The sequence below is a fragment of the Macrobrachium nipponense genome, chromosome 2 (genome assembly GCF_015104395.2).
Source record: "Macrobrachium nipponense isolate FS-2020 chromosome 2, ASM1510439v2, whole genome shotgun sequence".
NCBI lineage: Eukaryota > Metazoa > Arthropoda > Malacostraca > Decapoda > Palaemonidae > Macrobrachium > Macrobrachium nipponense.
The window spans coordinates 28,883,192-28,890,691 of record NC_087201.1 but is presented as its reverse complement, the minus strand read 5'-3'; the positions used below and the strand labels follow the sequence as shown (position 1 = coordinate 28,890,691).

The 7,500-nt window shown below is 37.3% G+C and overlaps 1 protein-coding gene across 7 annotated transcripts in view; it reads right to left on the bottom strand.

The window, feature by feature from the left end:
• The window catches only part of LOC135220502 (RING finger protein 145-like), a 344,353-nt gene that overhangs the window by 45,553 nt on the left and 291,300 nt on the right, over nt 1–7,500 (bottom strand). For 2 of the 7 annotated variants that reach the window (XM_064257645.1, XM_064257643.1), the window contains exon 7: nt 4,446–4,535. The exons of 3 other annotated variants lie outside the window; for them this stretch is intronic. The gene's annotated coding sequence lies outside the window, so the exon portion shown is untranslated. The remainder of the gene's footprint in view (nt 1–4,445; nt 4,536–7,500) is intronic. 2 more of the 7 variants (XM_064257647.1, XM_064257644.1) reach the window with 1 other exon arrangement.

Below are 7,500 nucleotides of genomic sequence, written 5' to 3'. Positions count from 1 at the left end.
GTAAACAGCTAAAGCGAGTATGGGAGACGGGGCTAGTTGGCACACTTTTTACAATTTTGGTTATTGCGAATATAAAACAAACATTTTGCAAAATTCTTACCACCAATGAAAAAATATTAACATTCGTCTTTATCAAAAAAGCAAAATAATTGTTGTTTGCTTTCAACATAAGATAACAATAAGCTTTAGAAAAAAAATAACTTTTCGTGCCACTTGCCCCTCGGGTAAGTTGGCAACATTATGATGGGGAAGTTGGCACATTGATAATTAAAAGAAAATTACTACATAGCATTTAAATCAAATATCAAAAATACCCTCTGAATTTCCAAAATACAAAATATAAGGCATTAGTATTACTTCAGATCATCATCTAGTTGTAATTGTGGCAGGTGGGAAATAAATCCTCGCCATAGTCTTCATGCTCCCACATGTTACATGCCCTGCACTGGACCCACACTTCTCCTGGCTTACCAAACACAGGCTCTCTTCAGCTGAGCTTTCTTCTGAATCAACAAGAGCAGTTCTTAAATTCTGTATCACGCTGATGACTGATCTGAAGCCCATGTGTCTTTTCGGACATCTCTCAATCTGTTACAAACACCCGTAAAATCAATTTTGAAATAGTCTGTAATTCAAAGTTGAAATTTCATCAATCCAAAACCAATTGAAAACATCAGAATAAGTGACAGCTAGAGGTAAAGCCAAGGAAACTTTACCAGGAATGTCACAGATGGGCATACATGATCCTGGATTACCAGCCATCCACGAATCACATGCCCTGTTAACACATTTCTCCAGATGTCTATAAACACTAAAATCCAGGGCTGCAACTTGTGAGAACAATGTGGAGGAAATGATAGGACACTAATCTCATTATCCTTCCAAAAATCCAGAAACAAAACGTAAATTATATAAATAAATAGGCTTACTATTGTTATCAAATAACGTGTGCCAACTTGCCCCATTTATTTTGAGCCAACTTGCCCATCCCTACCATTTGGTACAAAAACGATTACCAGTCCACACCAAGAAGCCTTGAATTAATAATTTTAATGCTATATAATCTTTAAACCATAAGGAAAACTAGCTATCATTGAAAACTAATCTTCATGAATGTATAGATGTTATAGCAATAACAGAAGAGATTAAAATATTTACTTACTACCATCAAAATCAAAATTGTCTCATAAATTCGAGCTCCTACGTTCTATCTCTATAGAATTTTGCTGGTAATTGAGGAACCACGTGGTAATTACACAGTATATGTATTTAGTGTCATCCTATTGGTAAACATTAAAGTCATGTTGAGTATGCCAACTTACCCCTGTAGCCAAACTAGCCCGGGCTCCCCTACTATAATTGAAGTCAGTTGCTTGCTTGACAAAATAATAATATGACTGAATTATTATGGGCCTACAGATGACTGTTATTTATATGAAAAAAACAAATAAATTATTTTTGTGTTAGATCAGCCATCGTCAACCGGGGTTCCGCGGAACCTTAGGGTTCCGTGAACGATCGCCAGGTGTTCCGTAAGAATTCATGTTTTATTTAATTATTTGTTATTTATAAGTATATATTTTTCGTTAAACATGGCGTGAGAAATCGTAGTCCTATAATTTATTTTATCGTAACATATCGTGCGAGATTTTTTCCCTCTGTTTTACTAAAGGTAATTAATACAAATGCTTACACACACACACACACACACACATGTTATATATATATATATATATATATATATATATATATATATATATATAGATATATATATATATGTTTATTATATATAATCTTCATAACACGAAGATGAGATATGTCAATATCGTCCACAGGAGAAAAGAGAATAAAAGACTCTAGTAGCTCGATAATTTCGCCTTCCTCCAGGCCTCTTCAAGAGCTTTATTTTAAACTAACAGAATGAGCATTACAAGAATTCATAAACACTTTCCCACCGGGAAAAAAAAAAAAAAATAAAATAAAATTATCATAATTGTCGAAGCAAAAATTAGGTTGTTTAAATCATAAACAAATTGTCAAACGAGCAATTCGAACAGGGGTTAAAAGACTATTCAGCGATTTGGTTGGAATGAAATGGGTCATTTAAAACTTTCTCTGAATTTGTATGTTGGGAAACAATATGAAGGAATAAAGGGTTGCAAGAAAATTTGTTAGAAGCAGCTTGCATATGTTTTAGCAAACAAAATAACTTTAATATAAGTCAGGGCATATATAAATTGGACCCTTTATTCCTTCATATTGTTCCACAACAGTACAAATTCAGAGAAAAGTTTAAATGACCATTCACCAAATCGCTGAATAGTTTCTCTCTTTTAACCTTTTTGTTTGAATTGCTGGTTTGACAATTTGTTTATGATTTAAACCACCTAATTTTTACTTTGACAATTATGATAATTTTTTTTTTTTTTTTGGTTTTTTTTTTTTTTTCCCCCGGGAAAGTGTTTATGAATTCTTGTAATGCTCATTCTGTTTAGTTAAAATAAAAGCTCTTGAAGAGGCCTGGAGGAAGGCGAAATTATCTAGCTACTAGAGTTTTCTTTTCTTCTTTTCTCCTGTGGACGATATTGAACATATATATATATATATGTGTGTGTGTGTGTGTGTGTATTGGGGTTCCTTGGGATGAGGAAAATTGTCTCAGGGGTTCCTCAAAGTGTCTAAAGTTGGGAGGGAAAACAGTGTGTTAGATAAATACAAAGGATATAGAGAGGATAAAAATATTTATTAATATATCACGATAATGTATACGGGAAGGGTCAATAGTAGCCCACTATCTAAATCTAGACATTCATTATCAGGGCTTGCCCATGCCCTTCCCCCTGCCCACCTGTTAGGGTTTTGTTTCTCTGTTCAGGGGGAAGCCACCCGCTAAAATGTCTGTCATTACCATCACAGCATTCTAGGATATGAAGTGCTATTGTAGTACAAATTTTACTTGGTATCTCCAATGTTGGATGCAGTTCCTGTCTCCCCCCTTCCCCTCCCCACTCATTGTGGGGTGTCTGTCAGGGGGTAACCACCCACTAATATGTCTGGTATTACCATCACAGCATTCCTAGGATGTGCAAGTACTATTGTAGTACAAATTTCACTTGGTGTCTCCGATGTTGGATGGAGATCCTGTCTCCCCTCCCCCCTTCCCCCTTCCCCCCCACTCGTTGTGGGGTGTCTCTCAGGGGGTAACTACCCACTAAAATGACTGTTATTACCACCACAGTACTCTAGGATGTGCAGAACTATTGTAGTACAGCTTTTACTTGGTATCTCCATGTTAGATGCAGATCCTGTCTCCCCCTCCCCTCCCCACCTCGTTGTGGGTGTCTGTCGGGGGTAACACCCACTAAAATGTCTGGCATTACCATCACAGCATTCTAGGATGTGCAGTGCAATTGTAGTACAAATTTTACTTGTTATCTCCAATGTTGGATGCAGATCCTGCCTCCCCCTCCCCACTCGTTGTGGGGTGCTCTGTCAGGGGGTAACCACCCACTAAAACGTCTGTCATTACCACCACAGTATTCTAGGATGTGCAGTGCTATTGTAGTGTAAATTTTACTCGGTATCTCCTAAGTTGGATCTCGATCCAATTAACCCCCCCACCCTTTTCAGTGTGTCTGTCAGGGGAACCCACCCTCTAAAAGTCTGTCCACTGGTTATTCTATAATCAGTAGAGTCTGCAGATATTATATATTAGTTTCATCTGGTATCTCATATATTGGATCTAGACCCAAATCTAACGAGCAATTAGTGGTGCTTGTTAAGTAAGCCACCCATATATTTTCGGCAGACGGTCAGTTTCACAGTTTACAAGTCTACTCCTAAATACCGGTAGGGGTTACAGTCGGTATCTCGTTCGTTGTATCTCAATGCTCCGGGCTGCCGGTCTATAATATTTCAGTTTCCGGTAGGAAAAAACTGTGGTTCTGAATTGCAGTCTATTCGGGGGAAACAAACTTCTTCAGGAAGGAAATGGTCCCCAGTATGCTAGCAACAAATCCCACAAATCCAAGTAAATAAATCAAAAGGACAATTAGGATACTTAGCGGCAATGAAGCCTTTCCAAAAATCCTACGACGGAGGTACTGAAAACACGTGTTTTCAGCACCGGCGACAGAAAAATTATGAATAGGAAATGGGAATGGTTCCAGATACCCGCCTCCCAGCGGCGGGAATGGTACTAACCACCTGGCCGACCCACTGCGTGTGTCGGAAGTTTTTAAAAATTCTGTCGGACTTCAGAAAATACAGCTATATATATATCTGACAGGTAAGTTTCATGAACAAACTAAAATGTAAAAAAAGCTATTTACGAATTACGAATTAAAAATCAATGGAAGTTACACTGAAATAAACCTTGTACGTAAAACACCCAAATATTAAGGGTTGCGCAAATCACTGTCAACCAAAAACAAATACCAACTCACCTACCCTGTTGAGCCAGCCATAAGTTACTGGTACATCCAGGATATCTCCAGTAGTAATTATGGACCGCTTACTTAACGACACACCCAGAGCTGAAAATAAATATACATTAAAGCCCAAAATGTTCTAGCAAGTAGAAATAAACAATGGCTGAATGGTGGTTAGAACCACAGGGGCCAATTCTAGGCAGTAACTCCGCACAGATTGCAAGGAACGTTCCCGCGAGTACGACAGCCACTACGGATTGGGGCGTCAAACTTATTTCGCCAGGTTTAGTACTAGCCCCTGAGGTTACAGTCGAACCTCCCCCCTCCCCCCCTGCAAAATAACTAAATTCTTAATAAGCTACCCAAATACTATAAGGTCCATCGAATTCGTAAAGTTCAAAAAACTTAATTTGGCCTTTACTAGGAAGGCTATGGTAGTATAGATGTTAAAATGAAAACAACCGTAGCACTGCACAAGACTGCTAGTATAAAACAATGTGCACAGAATTATCATTTACCACTAAGCAACTATAGTTCAGCTTATAAAATAGGCTTCGAAACTTCGAAAACAAGTCTTAAATACCATGTTGAAGGGCAATACTACAACAGTACCTTACATACATTTTAAACAATTATTGTAGGCATTTGGAAGCAATATTTAAAGATATATAAAACCGACAAACTAGACAACTGACACGACGGTAATTCTAAAGAATAGTTCCACACGGACTACAAGGAAGGTAACCGCGGATACGACATCCACTAGGGATTGGGGCGTCCAATGTATTTCAGTGTTTAGTACTGGCTCCTGGGGGTTAATTACAGTCGTCCGAATAAATATTACTTAAAATTCTTGTGCAGGATGTAAAACTGCACGGAAAACCGCAACTGCCATAGTCTAGGCCGCCGCGGAATAGTAAACTTCATAGCTCAAGGGCCACAATATCAAAATTGCCAACAGTATATTCACTCACCTACACAGCCAACTCTGAAGAAGCCACTCCTGCACGCCAGAAATTTCGTAAATCTGTAATGTCTATTCACAATACTACCGACGATCGCGCCAAGATCCCCAAACGCAAATAAACGCATGAGCCGAGTTAGTACCAACGAAACCTCAAGCCATGGACCTCTCAAACACTGGAACGGATGATCTTGGAGGGTAAGTAACGACCGCTGGAGGGAGCTGCCTCCTTGTGGGACGCCCCTTTATCGTCCTTTCGACACCGGGGAAGTTTGTTATTATTATTATTATTATTGGAGATACAAACCCACAGTTATGTATTTCTGTACTAAAAATTTATCTTCATATATATATCACACACACACACACACACACACATATATATATATATATATATATATATATATATATATATATATATATATATATAAGTACATGAATTACGGTAATGTGATATGACACACACACACACACATATATATATATATATATATATATATATATATATATATATATATATATATATATGTACATGAATTACGGTAATGTGATATGACATAAATATATATATATATATATATATATATATATATATATATATATATATATATATATATATATATATATATATATATATAAACTGCAGATTTGTTTCTCAGTCTCAAGACTCATGCTACTATGAGTATTTTATTATTATTATTAGTTATTATTATTATTATTATTACTTATTATTATTATTATTATTAAACCTTCAAAAATACAAAAAAATAAAGATTCACTCAAAAATGAATTTCCCGGGTGCAAAATCAAGATATAATTATGCTACACTCTGTAAAAGTATCATTGAATTTGGTTAAGTCTTCTTGGATATATACACATTTATTTTTTTTTTAATTGTTTTGAGAAAATGGCAAAAGATGAGATGTGAAAGGTTTGGAAACTTAACAACGAATGATTTCCGGTTGAAATCTTGAATGGGACAATTGAAAACAGCAAGAATAAAGTAAAAAAAAATATATATGTTTTGTTATGTGGAATTGGAAGTTCGGTCCGGGAACGAACTTGTACCTTCATTACCATATAAAGACTTCCTTGGTACTTGCTGACGGGTGATCCAGGTCCGGCACTGCTCCCATAGAGCTCGAATGACCCCCATTTATCAAGTTTATTCATCTCAAGAGGTATTTAACCCCATTGCAAATTCCACATTCACAGTTTGATCTTCTGTAGAATAGATGTTCCGCGCGGTCTGCAAGGAACGTAACCGCGGATACGACATCCACTAGGGATTGGGACGTCCAAAGTATTTCGCCGTGTTTAGTACTGGCCCCCGGGAGTTAATTACAGTCGTCCGAATAAATATTACTTAAAATTCTTGTTCAGAAGGTAAAACTGCATGGAAAAAACGCAACTGCCAGAGTCTAGGCCGCCGCGGAATAGTACTATAGATCTACCACTGTTTGATCTTCCATATCATAGCATCGATTAAACTAAAAGGTTTCAAGTTTCTTTTCTAAAGACGTCAAATCTTCACTCAATGTGCCTCTGTTAAGAGGAACCTTGTTGTCTAATCTAGGAGCTGCTTATTTAAAGGCTCTGGAAGACAGACTGAGGACGAAAAACGCGGCTCTGCCAACCTCAAACAATCTGTAACTTGTCTTGTAGTTACCAGGTCGATTTATTGGTTGTATAAACTGTAGTAGCAGGTCCCTCAAATACCGAAGATCGAGAGCCGGTCTCAACAACTTGATGTGTCAAAACACATAACTTGAAAGTTATTCTGGCCTTCCCCGGGAGCCAGTGCATATCAATTAAGACAGGGGTAATCCTCTCCCGTGGAGCAGTGCCTTATATTAGTCTAGCAGCACCATTCATAATGTTCTGTGGTTTCTTGAACTGTACGGTTTGGTAACTCAGAGTACACCGAGTTACAATATTCTATACGGTTTATAACACAGTTGATGACAAGATTCTTAAAAGAACTCTCATCAAGACATTTCCTCACAAAGGCTATATTCTTAATAATGATATACAGAAGCCTTCGCTACATTACTAATTTGTAGAATGAGTGACAAGCCACAATCCAAGTACTCCCCGAGATCACGG